Source organism: Ornithodoros turicata, chromosome 9 (genome assembly GCF_037126465.1).
Source record: "Ornithodoros turicata isolate Travis chromosome 9, ASM3712646v1, whole genome shotgun sequence".
NCBI lineage: Eukaryota > Metazoa > Arthropoda > Arachnida > Ixodida > Argasidae > Ornithodoros > Ornithodoros turicata.
Window position 1 is genome coordinate 31,394,461 of NC_088209.1, and position 20,539 is coordinate 31,414,999.

The 20,539-nt window shown below is 45.6% G+C and overlaps 1 protein-coding gene across 1 annotated transcript in view; it reads right to left on the reverse strand.

Annotated features, from left to right (window-relative positions):
- LOC135368621 (nuclear hormone receptor FTZ-F1-like) overlaps positions 1-20,539 on the reverse strand; it is a 92,949-nt gene that overhangs the window by 71,227 nt on the left and 1,183 nt on the right.

Consider the following 20,539-nt stretch of genomic DNA (forward strand, 5'->3'; position numbering starts at 1 on the left):
AATGTAAATTCGCATATTTCGGGCACAACTGTTTCAGAAGTAAGTGTCGTCAAGCGTTGGAAGCCAAGCTTCGCGTAGCATTCCGAGTTCTAGCAGCGCAGGGTTCCAGTAAACGACAATTTCAAACAACACAGCATGCCACCTCCTTGTCATAATCGATTTTTAAAAGATCAACGTACAGGATCACTCGCATAGTGGCCCTAACATCAATCGCAATATTTCAGGATTGTGTTGGTTCATAGCTATCTTTTTTTTTTTAGTATATTTTTGTCAATGGGTGAATGAAACATGCACGGGCATCTACACACCACTAGCAAGAAATAACACTCTAAATCAACGTCGTCTGCAAGTTCTTGTCTGGTCCTACAGGACGTCCAGAAATGCCAATGGCGACAAAGATAAGGAACACAACTGTTCCACAGCGCTGTGGCTTGCCGCTGCCGCGCCAATGTTGCAGCTTCAACCGAAATCCGCAGAATCTTCGCCGTACAAGATCCAGTCAACTGCCTGCGTCCAGACTTGCGTACACAAAAAGAACGTTTACACGTCTAAAGTAAATGTGCACATACAGGGTGTGTGCAGAAAAACATGACCCGCATTTAGGCACATAGCTTGTTGCCTACCTAACTAACGAACTTCCGGTGGCGCACGATGGCGCATTTATGCGTGCGAAATCTGAAGAAAAATTGTGGAAGCCATACCCAGCTTAAAAAATAAACGGAACAACGAAAACGTCGGCTTCCGTGCATCAGAATAGGGCAACATGGTGGACAACAGGGTGTATGTGAAAGGGCAACATGGTGCACGTAGGAGAGTTGTGTTCAAGTACCGCTAGGGGAGCTATCGGTGCATAAATCGAAACGATGTCCCACATGGATGCTCATCGGCAGTAGCCCTAGCGGTGCCTGCACATAACTCTCATGAGGCCGAAATGCACTACAATGCACTGTCATGACCGCCCTATTCTAATGCACGGAAGCCCATGTTTTCGCGCTCTGTTTATTTTTTTACACTGAGTATGGCTTCCAGGATTTTTTTGTAGCTTTCGCACGCATAAATACGCCGTCGTGCGCCACCGGAAGTTCCTCGGCTAAGTAGACAACGAGTTACATGTAAAAATGCGGGTCATGTTTTTCTGCACACACCCTGTACTATGTCGAGCAAGAACGTCCCTCTCATTACCCTGGAAAAGGACTGAATATAAATAGCACTTTATTTTACTTCCAGTTGCGATTTGATCTACGCGATTTCCACAGTATTTCTATAACGTTTAGAGGGATGGTGCATAAACCACTGGGTTCCAAACAAGTTTGGGAGCTCTACGGCACCTGCAATTTTTCTGTATTTCGACGTACCCTAGTGTCCTGCACAACCACGTCAGTTACGTCGAGGGATGTGAGCACCACCCTTTCACCTCGTGCACTTCTGTGTAGCTTGGCGCACACCTGTTATTCGAGCAGCCACCTTGACCCGATTCGAGACCACTTCTTTCTCGTACAAGTTTGCCAACTAAGCACGCGAACCACGGAGCTGCCATCAGGAAACAATGGGATCCAAAAGCACCGATTGTGCGCGCCTCATAAGACCAGAAACTTCGCTAGCGTGCTAACTATACTTGCAACACCAGGGCGGACCGTCCCACACGGTCTTACGCTTGAAATGTAAAATAGTAACAAATAAAAAAAAACATATACGACTGTGCAATTGTAGTTGCACTAACGCCTGGTAAACAAGGGCAGCAGGATGCCCGGCCTTTGGCAGCATATACGCTACCGCCAGTCGCAACGGCCCTTTAACTTGAGTTTAACGCTTAACTCTGCTTCACTAAAGGCAGTTATTCTCACTGAAACATTTATCACGTCCCCAACTAACGTTTGTAAAAAAGGATTGAGCGTTAACTTCAAGTTTTAGCATCCCTTGATCTGGGTTCAATGTTAACCAGCGCTGGTGAAACCGTGCCAATGTGACGAATAAAACTGAGGGGCGGGGGTTCCAGACATTTGGACCCCCCTCCCCCATAGACCCGCAGCTGATCAAAAGTGAATATTGACGTTGAACGCTGCAGTGAAGCTGAGACTACGAAAAATACTACCCCCTAGGTGAATAGTGCAAAACATATATACCTACGTAATTTTGTAGTTGCATTATAATTGTTTCCCTGAACAGGCTAGTCAGCAAGCACAGTGTGAAGCAAGGAGATAAAAGGATATGCCGTGCTATTGTTACGCATACCAAACGACATGACTTGTTTCCAACTTTCCTGGAATAATCTACCGTGTCATCCCCGCTCCCAGCACAGCAATATTGGAAACATAACGTAACATGTTCCGCATTCCTTCCTCTTCTATATCTTTATTTTCTTCTGTGCGTGACCACCTCGGGGCACCGTCATCCACCACGAGTATCAACGGAGACACGCATAAGCGCCAGAGAGTTCGTTTTCACTCGTGCAGCATATTTTCCGGCACCATTTCGAATTAATATCCCCACTTGCCATCGAATGTAGGTTAGGCGACCCAGAGACACAACCGCGTGTCATCACTTTCACTAGATAGAGAAACCTCCCGCTATTTTTTCCTCTCTAAGGTACGTGTGTGGGAAAGCGTACACACGAGTCGGAAGTGGCTCTCTCCGTAGGGGGAAGTGACGTCACCAATGCTCTTGAACTCGTTACACAGAAACACCGCGACCCACTTTTCCGAACAAGCGCGCGGAGCTCTCTCTTTCTGCCCGCTTTCACCGCTTTCACCAACGCGTCCCGCGCCAGCAGCGCATGCGTTCATCTTATGACGACTACGGGCGACACGTCGCGCTCTGGCGGTCGCGTCCGGCGTCAGAGAGTCGGTTTCGGTTTCGAATTCGCCGAGAGAACGTACGCCACAACGACGATGCCTTGAAGAATATTGCACCGTAGCGACAGCAGCATACAGAACGGCGATTTCCTGTTTTTTGCACATTTAAAAAGGAAAAGGAAAAGAAGAAGAAGAAGAAGAAAAAGCACTGACTTCGATCAAACCGTTGCGACCCGGAGTAAACGCGACTGCCGTCAAGGCTCTTCGGAACACGAGCGCGGGAAAAAAAGACCTCAATGCCTCACGATTAAACGGATATTCATCGTTCGGCATACAAATGCAAGCGCGGCGGGAACTTAATTACGCCGGAATCTAACAACAAGTGAGGCGGTGAAATCCTTGACAGAGTTTTCCTTTCGGCCGTATATCAGCGATATTCGAATGCTCTACGCCGACGGGGCGTTACTTACTGGCCTCCTGGTTGGTAGTATAGCAGAACAGCAGAACGCGGGCCTAAAGGGGGTCAAGATCACCGACGGAACAGTTTTTTTTTCCTGCCGTCGGACCTTCCTACCCATCGGGAAGTATTCAGGCTGGCATTGACCGAGATACGGACGAGACGGGCTTTTTTACTTCTTCCTGGTAACTTCCTTCCTCGTTTGGCGCCGTTCCTTCCTGAAAACGTAACCGACGTTCCGACGCCGCCTTGGCGGTGTGCTGGCCACTTTCATTCTCGTACGTTTTGTTTGTTTGTTTTTACTACAAACGTAACCAGCTACGGGGTAAAGGTAGCACAGCTACCTGACACGGCCTGAGCACCTCAAAAATACAGTGCGGATATAAAAGCGCTAAATTCTTTACGGAGGCACGACTACAAAGAACACGCACATACATCGAGGGGTCTGTAACTATTAGGAAAATTTTGTTATTTCCCCAATCGTGACGTACTAACAAGCAAAGAGGAACGTTTTACATTGAAAGAAAAGGACTGCGATAGATGCAGAAGAAGGAACGGGAAAACTCACGCGTGACAGAGCTTACGAGCATACATAGGATCCGCGTCGGTATGGTGTTTATGATGAGGAATATAAGGTACACGCACTTGACAACTGCATTACGCAAAGCTAAAAGTAAAGAAGCGTTTTTATATCACTGAACAAAACACTATCCTAGGAGAACCTCGATAGCTGTTTCACTCTTTTCGGGATCGCCCCCCCCCCTCCACTTCCCCCCCTCCCCAATCCCCACTTCCGGTCTAACCCGAGGCACTGTTTGTGAATTTGACTCGGTACATAAAAAAACTGCTTGCTGGCTTTGAAAGTCAGCAAGCATTTATCACGGCACGCAAAAATCAGCAACACGAACGCAGCACCCCACACCATGTATGAAAATCGTAAATTGTTCATCGTGCCCATCATGCGTCCTGCATTACAGTCACAGGCTCGCAACGAAGTTCTGTACGAATCCTGAACATTTTCCAGCCAGCAATGACAGACAACAGTGCAGACGAATACATTCCCCAGTAACCCGGAACTCATGGTACATGCCACTGCTGCACTGCAACACTTGATGCCGTCGACCACATTCCCTGTTCGACTGAATTTCCTGTTCAACAATTATCTGCGCTATAAAAAAATAAAAAAAGAGGTGGGGGGTACCATGGAACTCTCCAAAAGTGTTGGTACCGATCTGCCTCCGTTATTCCGTAACGAAAACATTGCTCAGCGAGTGAAAGTTAGCAGACGACAGAATCTAGGTCAGCGCGAGCTCGCCTGCGCAGTACAAACGGGAGAGCTCGTCCCCTTGACGACGGGAACGTCGTTTATCACTCCGTAAAACAGGCGTTTCCAGCATGGTTTTGAGAAAAATCTGGGAGAAAACAATTCCTTCCTCATTTCGCATAATACATTCAAGCAACAGACGAAGAATCGAGTCTGGCCAGCGAAGGTAGGTGAAATCGCATTAAATGGAACGCATACGGCAGTAATGGTAGCGGATGGCAAGTGCCAGCGAACGTGTCGCCATCTATCGTCAAGTTGGTGAATCATCGAAGCTCCCAAAGCATGGCGAAACGACCCAGTCCCAGTTCTGTCAACTGTTTGCGTTCAGTTTGCGGTTCCTTTTTCAAAAAAAGAAAAAAAGATCCCTCCCCCCCCCCCAGCTGTGTGAAATGAAATTGCAGCAGGAATGACGACAAAATTTCGCCGACGCTGGTCTAATAACAAAACTGCTCTCCGTTTCGTTCATTCCAGTCTGATTCTCTACGCTGCATGTTGGTGTTCATGCAGGAAGGGAGTGAAACTGAACAAATACTTCATCATATTAAAACACGAGCACGCTTTTTTTTTTGCACGCTGTGATTTTTTTATTCAGTGTTAGAGCCGCGAAGCAACTGTGGCTATGAGCGGCGTACAGATGTGGACAGATGGAGAGAGGACAGCAGGAAGGAGCGGGGGACAGGGGGGTTAGTATGCGTCCTGGGCCGACTTCAGGGGGAACTCTACCGACATTTGTTTGGAAAGTCCTCGGAAAAACCAGGGAAAACCTCAGACAGCGCAGCCGGTGGTAGGATTCGAACCCACCACCTCTCAGTCTTCAGCAGGACCTTGGCTACCACCAATGAGCGGGACGCCGCCGTCGTCCTCTGTGAAAGTCCGGCGTTGGAGTGGAGGGTATTACCGGCACATCAAAACGTTAATAAAGGCGGGGACGTAAGAAACAGAGAAAGTTTTCAGTTTCTGTCTGACACAGTACCTTTCCCATATGCCGCCCACAATTCAGCATGCCCGTGCAGCTTGCTGCTCGTCGTACCATACTGAACTTTTTATAGAATGGCGAGACTTCCTCTCTTACAACCAGATGGCATCACAGGACGCTCGCTCAACGAGAGCGTTCTTTCTTCCTTTCCTTTTTATTTTTCTCTTCATTGACTCCTTTCCCTCCACTGGGGTTAGACGGTACGACAAGTCCTCCCCTTTCTTGGAAAAAAATGGCCCGGCGCGGAAAATCACGAAGTTCTTCATTCTCCTGGGAGAGATACGGAGTCACGGCGACGACCAGGAACGTGTGGCGATCCCGGCTGTGAAGGCCGACCGCCGCGGGCTAAGTGACGGGACTAATGCCGTGCCAAGACCCCGGCACGCGGCGCAGTTTCAGACGCGGAAAAGCAGAAGCAAGAGCAGCACACAAATAAATGGCTGGGAACGGGTTGTTGCATGCAGCTCTTCGCAAGGAGTATGCGCCAGCGTCTGCCAGAGACACAAAGTATATACTGCTGCGAAACGTCTCGCAGTTTCGAAGCTTTAAACTCGGAGCTTTATGCACTGGCTCTGCATAAGAATCTAATCTGCAACACAAGTGAGGCACAGACGCTTCGGCCTTTCATTCTGGGATTAATTACGAGCAATTAAACGCAGAATAACAGAATTAAGACTGTTTTTCTTTTCCTCGGAATAAAAAAAAAAGATGTATTTTCAGTTTTACTGTGAATACTGTTCAAACTGTTAGGAGCATCTAGTTGTTATTCTGTCTACTATTGCTGTCTGGGCGCAATTGTTTCGTGGGCTTTGACTGCAAATCGTCAATTTACTTATTTGTTACTAAGGACTTTATTTGTTATTAAGGGATAATGCCCTTGTCAAGCAGCCTTGTGCTGCTTTTTGGCTTCCCCCTGATGTGTTTTGCTGTGGAAGTTGCAATAAAGCATCGTTTATCGTTACTTTATTCGACACATTTTGGACTAACTGTCGGTGTCGTCATGAAAATGGATGTACAGTTATAGGTTTGAACTTTTCGCATACGGAAACAACGAAAAAAAAAACGCATACGGAACACACCGTTTGTTTTTTCTTGTTTTTTCTGTGGTCAAATGCGGAACCTCCTACCTTTACACATACGCTCTAACCCCAACTCTACGTCATTTAAAAAAGCCGTTAAGGAACATTTCCTCAGTGGTACATAGATTTCCTCTGTTCTTCTCTGCAAAATCCTCCAGGTATTTCTTTTTCGTGTGTATTTTGCCGTCCTTCAGGAGGCGTATGCAGTGTCAACTGCATAAGGGTGTGCCCCTGGAATGTTCGACAGAGATTGCCCTTTCAGTTCTGTTTCTTTGTACGAGTTTTGCATTGCATTGAAATAAAAAGAAACAAAGAAAAATAAAAACGACTAGATTCGGGCAGGCAGCGGCGCACAGACTTCAATTCTACATCCACGAAACCACGCTGCTCCATATTGTTTTTCAAACTCATCCAGTCCTCACTTCCACCTCTGGTTCCCACATAGCGAACGCCGGAACGTCTTTTGCCCGGCGGAGAAACTAGGTCAGCGGGATGAAGGTGACGGGTGAAGTGCTCCCCATCGGGCTTCAGTCATCTGTTGGGGCACACCGTCCGCTCAGAAGGCGAGCTCGAACTCCTTGCGGTCGATAAGTCGCCGTGACGTCACACCGTTCTCTTCCTTCCTTTATGTACAATACGGGGATCTCACAGCGCGGTAGCTGACTTCTATGCGCGGTATTATTGGGCATTTTCGATCAAATATTCCTCAGTTTGAACATAAACTGCTGTCACATATTCTGTCCACTTTTGAACTTCGTCTCTTTAGTGATCCCTCCGTTTACTCTAACTCTCCCGTTTGTCTGTTTTTCGTCATTGGTTCGGTCACTTACTTTCATCTACTCTGAACAAATGCTGACTGAAATCATGCGAGCCAGAAATAGAAAATGGATCAGAAGCGTCTTGCGGTTGGAAGCCGAAGTGTGTGCATCGAATAATAGGGAGTTTTAGTATAGCTAGCTTTAGTGGATCGATTTCACTCAAACGGTTCGCGAACGATATCGTGGAGGTTAGCGAGTTTTAGTGAATCGGTCTTCCTGAAACGGTTTGCGAACGCTTTTGCGGATGACCAATGATAAGGGGGAGTGACTCAGAACGTAATCACCCGATTGGGTCGTGGCAAAACCGTTCACAAACCGTTTGAGCAAAAACGATTCACTAAAACTCGCTATGTGAGAAGAGGGAGTGACTCAAAATGGAACGCTCTGGTTGGACAGCGTCAAAACCCTTCGCGAACCGGGTTTGAATGAAAATGATTCACAAAAAACTAGCCAATAGAGGGTGCTAGTAAACTGTTGATAACGTACTACGTTACCTACCGCATCTACCGCATCCAATCAACGGACAGGATTCTGAGACATGGTTCCGGTTGGTACGATAACTTCACAATCACGATATCGACGGTCTACCGACACCGGTGGATTGTAATGCATCGTACGCTATCACCTTAACGTACGTAAGGAACAGAGTGGTGATTCTGCACACTGCACGAAGCTCTCAATGTTCTGCGCGTGCGCAGAACCACCAACGCTATTCGCTCCGAGATCGAACAGTGTCGGCGCGCTGCGGAGAAACGATGAACTACCGTGGTGTGGACGCGTCGTCTGCTCGTACTCGTTCATTCCGCGTTCAGTGCAGTAGGTGAAGCATTTGGGAACCGAATAGTGTCGTACCATCGCGGCACAAGTGATCTTCCGGCGAATATACACGAGAATTACGAAAAAGAACCATTTACTCCGAACATCGGCCCGCGTGTTATCCACACGAGAAAGGTGACAGTGTCGCCCCCTATAAGTCGATCTCGCAGCAAATCCCTTACGTATGCAAAGGCGATAGCGTACGATGCATTAACTCACGGCTCTCTATTATGCCGGTTTCACACTGCCGTTTTTCTCGTCCGTGTTTTTCACGGAGCCCAAATCGGGTCCCTTGGAATCTACGGGGCTCTACTGCCTCTCGGTTGTATTTTTGAAGCACTACGGAAGAACGAAACGGTAGCGTGAAATGGGTCTTATACCAATTAATGTTATCGCTACGGCGCTGTTGTTATTCAGATAACATGTCCCCTTTCCCATATTCCATCCCAGATCGTCGTTGCCCCACATTCAGCCGCTCCGTTAGCCAACCAGCACGGGACAGGGCCACGCAAACTTTTATCGCTTTGGGCCCCCAACGCCACCGTCAGCGTCCATGTCAGTGATACACCTGAGCCAGTAACTTCCCCCCCATGCAGTTTTCCAGAGAATAATTACCGACCTAGATATGCCCCCTTCGCTTCCTTTATGCCCATAGCATCCGCACCGCGAAAAGGGAAAAATCTGGCACGCAACCTTGGGAATCGCCCTTCTTCACTATGCCTCACTCAGTATTATCACAGGGCCCCTCCTCCTGAGATTGGGGACACTTTCGCTTCTTCTCGGGAAGAAGGAGCTTATCCCTCCAGCCGAAAGTGAAAGCGGTGACCTACATTTTCTGCTTTCCACAACGATTTTCTAGAGGCTCCATTATGCAACACGCACTTTTCTTCAGCTGTTCAAAAGAAAGAGCAATACTACTGCTTTCTAGGTCGTGTTATAGATGGCAAGTTTTCACGCGAATCGCGGTAGCCGTTATAGCTATCTCCGTAGTACATCGTTCTATCTGCAGTATATATCAGCAAGACAAGAAGTAAACCAGTAAGTCTGTAGTATATCAATAAGGACTAATAATAAGAGCCAACGAAACATGGTGTTAAAGTCACGGCACAACTAGGTATATCCATCAACAACGATATCCAACGCGTGCAATCCGCGAGCCTTATCTGAAACCTGTTCCATGCATCTTTCATTCCTCCTAAATGAGTTTCACAGTTCGACACGGCCACAAGAGACCAGCTGCACTCCGTGAGAAGCATCCATATTGATCGATCACATAACTTAGGCAACACTTTTCAACTGCTGCGAAAAAAAAAAAAAAAAAAGAAGCAAGAAAATAAAATCTCCTCTCGATAAAACGATAAGGAATCGAGAAACGGGGTCTACCAATGAGGGTGACCAGGCCACGGATGACGCGCTATAAAAGAACGAGCGACATCCGAACGTCCGTGAACTCCCCAGCCGAGAGAACAATGGAAGGCAGGGAGCGCTCGTAATTGCATAATTCGTCAACAACCTGTGCGCGGGCTACTGCCGGCCAACCGGACCGGGCGAGCGTTGCTAATCTGGTTCATCGGACAGTGGCACGCTATGTGGTCGACGCTACGCCGACAGGCTCCTCTCCTTTTGTGTCTGGTCGTCTCGTCACGCAGTGCACCACACGGCGACTCTTTCATATTCGTGAAAGCTTTTTGCCCCGCCATGCAGCACATGTCACGTGAAAGAAGCGCTAAATTGCAAAACTTGCTCCTCCCAACACAAAAGGAACTTGAGCCATTCGTGATTCAGGAGTACGTTTGCGCGGTTTCGGTTTTAACCGAAAAGCACACGCCGGTAAAATTGTTCGGTACCAACCGGAAAAGGCCGAATACAAATGAACGTCCGAAGAAAGATTAGGGGGGATTAATCGTTGTACACGATAAACTTAAAAAAAAAAAGAGGTCCGCTTTCACGATCCAATTCGTTGTGGAGCAATAAAGTGTTCCTTTCGTGATGTCATACAGCTAGGGCTAATTTTGTATTGTTCTTTTTTTCTAAAGATACGCTGAGACGCACAGTTTTGAAATCACGTTATAAATTCGAATACTGCAGGGTAGACCACGTACACACCAGAAATAGCACCGAAAAACGCCGATTTCACGCAAACACATAAATACTGAAAAAATTACGCCGAATCCGTCCGAAAATAAAAACCGAAAGCGCGGAACCCTATTTATGAGCAAAAAAAAAAAAAAAAAAATCTCAATTTATGCTATACCACCCTCTCTCGAGTGCGGGGCGCTCTCTCATTGGTCTCTCCGCAAACGATTTGTCCAACCATCGCGGGAGATGGTTTGAGGGGGCCAATCCGAGTCATTTCTGCATTGAGAAGCAGAAAGAGAGGGAACGGCTCCTCTTACACCGCGAGGAGAAATGTTTGCGCTTCAGTGTCCCTTTAAAGATGCCGCAAAGCAGTTGACGCGCGATCTCATAAAATGAATTAGTTCGTAGCGTATAAGCCTTCAGGACTCTGACGTCACAATTTTGGTCCCAATCATATTCAAAATAAAAAAAAATTAAGACTGCGGGAGACACTTCTTTGCAATGCCCGTCAGGTACGGCGGCAGAACTACATTACATGCGCATAACCGTGTGTCGACGACGTCACGCAGTGTATAGGAACCAAAATCAGAGCAAACATGATACATGACCACACAAAGATATAGTATGGCGCACACTAAAAACCTTGACACATGACCCGCCAGTGTTGTCCGCTAAAACACGGGTCGCCTCGCACCATGCGTCGCCCCGACCGATTTCATAGCAATTTTGACAAACTAACTTTTTTAGAGTGTGTAAATAAATCACGTACGTTTCACGAGGTGCATATTTATAAGCCACAAAGCGCTTAAATGACATCAAAATGATTGCTTGTCCTTTACAGTACATTTAAAACAACCTGTAAAAACCTCTTGTGGGAGAAGATTGATTCCCGGCATCATAATACAGTTGTCTCCCTATACATAAAGCCACCTATTGTCTTCAAAATACGGCACCTGACACGCTCGTATACCGCACGAGACTGCAGCATAAAGAAGTGCAACGATGACGTGCTATATGCTCAACACTGCTTTCCTACAATGCTAAATCGCTACAGCAGCTAAAGTGCGCTTACCGCGTTCCCCACGTGTCGCAGCCTAATACCCCGAACGCATCTATTAATCACGAGCGGGCAGCGGAACCGCATATAAAAGACACTAAATGTGCGCCACATTTTCCTCATAACGCAAGCATATACAGCCATACCGAGAACTCCGGAGCACCCGAAGCGGACGACGTACGCACTCCATCCAACAATGATAAAGCAAATAATTCTGTCATGCAAGACGTTCTTTCTCTGTCTTCTTTCTTTTTCTTTTTTTTTTCCGGTTCACTCAACAAAACCGAAGCAACACGTTCGCTTTGGCCAGTCAGCTAATGGGTCCTGAAAGCTGCTGTAACCTGCAGCATGATTTGTTACGAGGAAGAATAGATGTTAATTAGTTTGAGATCCAAACAGCAAAATTGCAACCTCCTCTGTGCAGTCTCTCCCTTTCTGTGTGCTGTAAAGCAGTGCGTGCAGTTATACGTACGAAGGAGGAACCCCCCACTTCCTTTGCCCATCTGCAATGGTTGCAAGGCTGCCATGGCTGGGCACACACCTGCGTCTCGTTCGGTATACAAAGATGTCGTCGTACCATGACTGCGAGATAGGTAATCTGGCCGGCACTATTCGCGGAATTAAATTTAAAAAAAAATGCACCCAGAAGTACATCGAAAAATGAAATACGCATTATAATTATCAAAGCACGATGATCATAGGCTGAAGGCACACAAGGGCAGCGTCGCACATGATGGGAAGGGTCAGTTGAATCAGTATCAGAGTCAGTATAGTACAGTACACCGTTCGTTATGGAGTCCATCAGAGTATAACCAGGCCCGACCGACCGACCGCGCTGCAGAAAAACATCGCTCTGGAATATCCAGGGACACCGTCCAAGCACACACAGCCTAACACACCATGACCTTTAGTGGTTGTTTAAAGATTACTGCGCAAGAAAATGATGGCGTCCACGCTTTTCATTATTCACAGTGGCGAAAATGGTCCAAACGCTTGGGGTGGACATTCATCATTCCGAAAACAAGAGGCACACCGGCACCACAACAAATAAAAACAGTTAAGAAATTGTTACGCTCCGGACTGCTGCGCCCTTCTCTTTAAATAAACAAGGAAGGGTTGATTGTCAGGCTTTTCTTTTCTTTAATTTTTGATTATTCCTAATGATGGGTCCCTTGTGGGTCCCGAAACGTCATCCGTTTTTAAACTGTTTCTAAACTGTTTTATTTGTTGCGCTGCCGGCGTGCCTCTTCCTTTCGGAGGTCACAATGCACATATAGAACAATCCAGCCCGAACTCGAACAGGTATGGGTGGCCCAAACCTGGCCCGAGTCAATCGCTAGTCAACTGCCAACCGACGAACCCGTGGAAGCCCATACGGCAAACCCTGCTCACTCCATTCTCTCTCTCTCTCTCTCTCTTTCCATACAAATTACAATGCTACCACTAACTTTTGGTGTAGCTGCCTGCTTCAATACTTGCTTTCCGCGCTTCCGACGTTACTATCACTCTTTTTTTGGCACTCCTGCTTATATCGAATATTTCGCCAGTTCCGTTAACTTCGTTGCCCAGGATGTTTCACGAAAAATGAGCCAAAGTTGAAAAATTGAATGGTCCATCACACACCAAAAAGACGGACTGCATAGTGTTACCTTTTTATTTTTTTAATGGAATAGCATGCCGACCTTGGTCTGGCAGACCTTCCCTTTCAATAAATATATATTCCCCCCCCCCCCAGTGGTATGGGGATACTCAAACTATTTTTGTTTTGTTTTGTAATTAATTAATTAATTTTAATTAATTAATTAATTGTATTTAATTTATTATTTATGTTTTTATTGTTTATTAATTTATTGTGTTTAATTTAATTAATTGTACTTAATTAATGCAAAATTATTGCAAAATTAGTGAAATAATTAGTCAGATTTTTAATTGTAAGAATTGAGCCAAAATGTCAATGAGGAAGTTGTAGCGGGCGATACAACGACACGAAACCCGTTTATTACAAGTTTGTATCTCTAACGGATCCCTTTTTTTTTTTTTTTTTTTTCAGCTCCAAAGACTTACTTTTGGGTTTGCAAAAGACCGACGCGGGACCTGTCGCAGACGCGCCAGGAGTCAAGCCAAGCCATGTCATGTCAAGTCAAAATATCAATGAGAACTGTGACTATAGTCTTCGATCCACAACAGGACGCTCGAGAGCGCTGTGATCCGGCGCTCCTCCGACAGGTCCCGCATCGTTTTTTTCCAAACCCGAAAGTTAGTCTTTGGAGCCGGAAAAAAAAAAGAAAGAAAGAAAGAAAGGATCCCTTATAGGTACAAAGTCGCAATCAACGGGTTTCGTGTCGTTGTATCACCCGCTACAACATTCACACTGACGTTTTGGCCCTAATCCTAATAATTAAAAAAAACTGGGTAATTAATTTCGCTACTCGATTAATTAATTGCAAAACAAAAAATAGTTCGAGCGTTCTCACAACTATGCAGTCCGTCTTTTTGGTGTGCGCTGAACCATCCTATTTTTAAACTTTGGCTCATTCTTACACAGGGTGATACATAAACATTCATATACGGGGTGAAACACCCTGTATAACGAGGGTCCACTCGACGTCCACCAGCGTTGTTTGGATTTAATCCACATGGATTTTATCTGGTGGATTTTTTTTTAAATTTTATCCACACAACTTAATCCGAATTTTTTAGAGGTTTTGTCCAGATGCGATGTGAAAGACAATCAGAATTCAACGTCAACCGGAAAACTCCCGCTTTATTTTATGGTAGTGTTGGCTGTTTACAAAAGCCCAGGTACGCGCAACATTAACTTCTAACTTTTTTAACTTCGTAACTTTTTTAACTTGACTTTTAGAACGTTACAGATTTAACTTTTTTTCCCCGTTTTCTTCAACTTCTGCCCATTCAGGGAGAGGCTTTCTTCTGCTTCCTAGAGGCACTGTAACTGAAGTACGATAGCTAATCCAGATGTGTAGCGTCTACACCATTCACCCACGCGTGTATTGGGACTTATACCTTTCGGAAAACAGTGGAAACTCATTCAATGTTACTGGGACAGGCAGTTTCGTAAACCGAAAATATGAGAGCTCACCCGAAATGAAGAAGAACAGCGAGACACATTTGTTTTTAGTTTGTGTCACCATTTCTAGGCTCGTCTATATTCTCCAAAAATATCCGAGTTTTATCCCAAAAAATCCCGCTGGAGAGGATCTTTTTAAAAATATCCGGATTTTTTTTTTCAACCCTGACGTCCACCCCGTCTGACGGCAACAACGCACAAAGCAACTATAGCAGTTATCTGCGCCAGACACCCAATTCCAAGTGCACGCTATATAGATGGCAGATGTTTCTTCTGACGAGATACACCCAGCGGCGGCCTCAGCGTGTGATCTATAGCGCGATCTCGTTCAGATCGGAAACGATTTTCTTCCTCCCATGCATGTGAGAACACGAAGAAGACATGCTCTCTCTTACACGAAACGACGCTGGTTTCATTTGTTTTCTTGTTTTGTTTTTTCTCCAGCCCGGGACAAGGGAAACCGTATAGCTGCACGCTGTTTATCAAGGGTAAGGGAAAAGAAAAAGCACGCTGCCCATTCTCCGCAGCCACGATGCATTTTTTCCCACAAACGGTGTAACTGAGCGCAGGCTGAAACAAACGTTGGGCGCGCGTGAGAATCGGAAACTGTTTCGGCGATGGAATGCTGACCCACTATTGTCGAAAAATAGGCGAGAAAGAATTATAAAAGGCGGCCGATGTTTCGATGAAAATTTTCCCCTGGGCCTATAGATGGGTGTACCCCAATTTTTACGATCGACCAAACTATAAACCCACGCTGACTAATCATTTAGTATCTCTATATAGAGTATAGAGGGTATTGTTTGATTATTCTAATCTGGTGGTATTATCTCATTTTCTGCAGTGCAAACGACTGCAAGTCGTCGCAGGCCGAGAGCAACGTGTGTATGTATACATGCACATAATTTTCTGAAATATAAAACGGCATACAGGCCGGTTTTTCATGATGAAATTTGACTGAGACGAGGAAGTTCTGTTAAATTTCATCATGTATCAGCAGTTAGCCTGCACTTTGACTCTTATTCGGTTTTCCATGTTAATATACGATTTACGAATATTATCCGTAATGATGTGTTGTTTCATATTCTTGTGTTGAGTTCATTAACCTGGCAGAATACCTACTACACGCATTTGTGCATCGTTCGTTCTTTGCTTGAAATCAAGATTGCTTCCGATTTCCATCATGGTTAATTGAAAAAAAAATTGAAAAAATTTTCAACTTGAGAAAAGGCGCGTTCCACCCGCCCTTTGAATGACGCGTTTGGGGTGAAATTGTCCAGAAATGTCGGGAGTTTGGGACGTATAGCAGCGTATAATTCCATATCATAAGGGACACAAACACTGAGAGACAAAAGAAGACTTAAAAAAAAACTGCTTCAAACAATTCGTCGCCACAGCTATACATGCGTCCTATTTTACCCCGTCGAAAACTTGTGCACATGCGTGCATGAATGCATTCATTCACAGTTCGCAAACACAAACGAGACTGCGCACTTCCAGCAAATACCGCTGATAAAACCGCTGTTCGCGAACAGGCCGTCTTATCAGGGACCAAGCAGTAACATTGCAGGCTGGCTCAGATAAAACAGATATAGGATTCCAGCCAGCTATCTCAGCGAAAGTAGAAGCACCCACTCTTACTTCCTGTATAGCGTTTGTGTGTGCATGCACTTACGGACGCGGGCAACCAACGGTGTGGCTACTGAAATCACTGCGTGTCAAATTTGCTGGAAACCTTGCGTCTCATATTCCTCCGAGCCTCCAACGAATTTTTTTGGCAGGCACTGTCACCGTGCGTTTGAACGGCTCGTTCCAAACATGTAGATATTCACGATTTTCACCGGTGTGTGCTTTGCGTTAGTATTGTGACGTCGTAACTACAGGTGGCGCTAGGCAGCACAGGCATATAGCATAGCAGACGACAGTCAAGCTAACGTCGTTCGGAACGCTCCATGCGGAACAGATATGCTGATATCTAAATACCGTATTTACTTATATTCTCTGCTGGTTCTTCAAATTTCGTAGTATGCTTCCTTTTATAAATCAATCAATCTAGTATCCGTCGACGATAATTACTACCGCGTCATGAGATGGCGTGAAATGAACGTGCGGCAGATACTGGGAAACATGCCGACTTTTGACAGATAGACATACATAGGTAGTCAGGATCTTTTTGTCATCGTTTCTTGACTATGATAGCATCCATTACTTCAAATGAAAGTTAAGGGTAACCGCTAGTAGGGTGGTCTGTTTCGAGCGCGATGCAGTGTACCATCACTGAAATCACATTTGGAATGAGGTGAACTTAGTAAGACGCTGTGCTGCATGGCCCACGAGTCTGCGACCCTTACGAAGAAATATAGAGTTTATTCACTGACGTCATCCCTCCAGAGGGCACTAGCTTCGAAAAGAAGCGAAATCGTCGCCATGACGTAGGTCCTTCCAAGTTTGGTTTCGGTTTCCGTTCACTGGCACGTGCTTTTTAGAGGTCTACTGACGTTTAAAACACAGAGATTACTGGATTGTGGTACAAATACACAGTACGGAACCTCTGAAACACCAAAGTTTCTTTTTTCTTACAGCCAAAGCAAACCAGTTAGACTTTTAAAAAATTCAGTTCCACGTTCGACGAAAACCGTTATGACACTCGAAAAAATAAATCTATCAACCAGCCCGCAGGAACTGACACACAAACAGGACTATACATGCTAACCATCTGCCATCTTGATACCCAACACAGTATACAAAAGGAAACGATTCCTCGGAAGACGGAACTTGAAAAGGGCCGGCCTGACGAATAACGGAACTAGTACATCAGTTCAGGCTCCTCCTCCTCCTCTCCACCCGCGGTCCAAAACCTCCGCTGTCTGTCTACCTATACATAGACGACAACAAAGAACCGGGTGTAACCACTTCACTAATGCGTGTAATCGGCTGACACACACTGCTCGGCCCAAAACAGACCCACATACGGAACCTATAAGCACATAAAATGCGGGTATCGGAAGTATAAACGCAGCACGGACTTTCAATAGCCCCCTCCCTCCCTTCTTTAGAATACGCTAACAACAATAACAACATGCCTGAAATCTCGGTGTACCTGCGACCTGACCTGAGGGCCGCTCGCGAAAAAAAAAAAAAATATATATATATATAAAGAAATGAATAAATAATGTCCAGGAGAGCAAAAATGCGCTCCGTGACCTGCTATTCCCCAGCTGGGAGGGGAAGAGGACCGACGAGAAGAAAAGAACCAGAGGAAATCAAAACTTTCCTTTGTTATCAAATTAATAAATAGAAAAAAACGAGCACAAGGGAATCCGAGTGAATGCAAAGTGGCTAACGTGTGGGGCGCTGCAGTCGTAAGCGGGTCGACCATATGTGCCAGCAAATTTGAGGGGTGTGAGGTAAAAAGAGGGGCCTCCTTTTCACTCCTCCTCCTCCTTCTTCATTCCGTCCAAAAAGGGACTGTCAAGGAGGGGGAAGCCTCTTACAGGGGAAGACTTTTTCCAGGCAGCCAAAAGGGGAAAAGAATTAAAGAACAGCCAGCAAAGAGGACGAAAAAAAAAAAAAAAAAAAACAACAGCAACGCTAAATGCAAACTGAGTGGTTATGTGCGAAAAGCAAAATGACGATCTCGAAAAAAGGGGCCAATCAAGTGGGATGGGGGAAGGGAGGGTCACCAAAAACAGGAAAAAAAAAGAAAAGAAAGGAGGAATAAATAAATGATGATTCCCTCCTTCAAAAAGAAAAGATATGTGCAAATGAGGTCATGCGCTACGACCTCGTCCCTCAAATGGGTATGCTATTCTCTCTCCCTCTTCTAGCTACAATCTTGAAGGAGGAGGGTCATGAATGATTGAGACTCGCACGTTAGGCGTTAGTTGGCCACGCTTTCCGCGGCAATCGACAAAGAAGGTGAAAAAAAAAATGAAAAGAATAAACGCTGGTCCCGAGTCATTAACTTAAGGGAAATAAAAAAAAGGAAAAAGAAAATGGTCGTGTGCGATGCTGCCCACCTGCATCGGAGTGAAAAAGAAGAAGAAGAAAAAGTATGGGCGAGCATATCATGGCATGAATTTCTAGTACATCTAACGGTGGTTCGGTATAAGGGATGCCACGAGTCCTAGATTTCTTGGTCGTCACTTTCAAAGGATGGTCATCGCTACAGGAGGAAAACGCTACTTATTGTCACAGTAAATCTTGTACGAAAATATAGCAACTTCATTCTATCTGAGCTAGTCCGTGGGATCATACAGAAGGCGAAAACCATAGGGGGGTGAATCTCGAACGATACAGAGTTATGTAACGTTTATTCGGTCATAAACTACGCGTTTCTGTGCCTCTCTCACACTCGGCCAAACAGATAATATCCGGAATGTCGAAATATGCGGCCTTGTACGAATACTTGGATCTATAAACACCTTCGCATATTTTCAAATGACCGTAGACACACATGCGCGCGCGCACACCAAAAAGATTACGGCCTAAGCAAGCTCTGGTCGCCCCTTTTTACAACTTACGCCCTCGCCTTTGACAAACAATAATTAAACAAGGTTATATATTAAATACAGGGAGGGAGAAGGGGGGGAGGGGGTTACCAACTTGTTTCGATGCACAGAATCAGAGGAAATATATAGTGCAAAGTAGCCTTTCCCCATCTGACATGAAAACCATTGTGTGGTCAAGGCGAATGTTTAGTGTCGTATGCCCCAATACCACGCACATCATCTAAGACAATCGACCTCCATCCATCCACCCAATTAATCCAATCCAATCCATCTTAATTCTCATCAAACTTTCACCACATTCAGGCCCAACTCCTCCATAGAACACAAAGCGAGCGTCAAAGAGCAACAGCGCGAGATAAAAAATAAAAAAATACGAATGAGAAGACGTGAACCATGAGAGGAGAGAGGCAAGCTCACGGCGCCATGACCACGGGCGGAAAACAAAAAAAGCCGGCTCCACAACGATGTACAGGTATACCCAAGCAGGTATTTTGTTATAGTGAAAGGAGTCGACTGCTGGAGAAAGTAGCTTCTGCTCTGAAGAGAAAGCAGACGACGACTCGCGCAGACCGGTTGTCCTATTTTTCATGTACCTGCCACCGCGCCCCTTTCCTTCCGTGACGTCATGACGCAAGAGGTTACGTGGTCACGTTCAAATCATCTCACTGCAGTTGACGTAACTGTCTTTATACTTTCAGTCAAATGCGAATGCCTTTGCCGCTGGGTACCTTGGAAAGCGCCATTGAGTGAAGCCTGGCACATATCAGTTAACTTCGTGCTGTTCAAACAGCTCTGATATCTGCTGCAGCCACGATAAGCGATATGCTGATGGTCCGCTGACGCATGTTGTTCCACGTGCACGTTGTGGTCAGCATCAAAAAAGGCGAGAACGGAAAACAAGGCTGATATACCTGTATTCGCTCCTTTTGGTTGGAATGGTCTTTTTCATAGGTCTCAATGGTCGTTTTCATATATAAACGATTCAATTGTGCCTCACGAAATGGAGAAAAACTTTTATGCCAGTTTTTCCTTCGGTTTCCCGAGTCTGCGGAGGTGTTGCACATGAGCAAACACAAGTGAACGAGACGACAATATCTTCCTGCATGCAGGGAAGCTGACACCCAGCCTACATCACCTTGCTTGCTTAAGTTCTACATCGAACATAACGTACGACAAATGTGTTTTGTGTCAGTTGTTGCGTTTTTTTCTTCTTCTTTCGTTTTCGCAGTTTTGGATTGCTTCAGAACTGCTAGCACATTTCCCCAACCTCAACACAAAACGTACGTCTGCGCAACCAAAAATTACATTTTATTTCCACACATTTTATTATCGTGTGCATAACTCGGAACAGGACGAACACACAACTCGTGCGTTCATCCTGTATCTCTAGTTGTCAATGAAAAAATGGCTAGGAGTGTTCCCTAGTCTCGGGGTTTTTACATTATGCACTCTAGTCGTGCCCAGACTGAGGCTTTTTTCTCTCTTCTCACAATATGGAGTTTGTCCACCAGATTGCCTGCGTTTATGCTATACTCTCAGCGT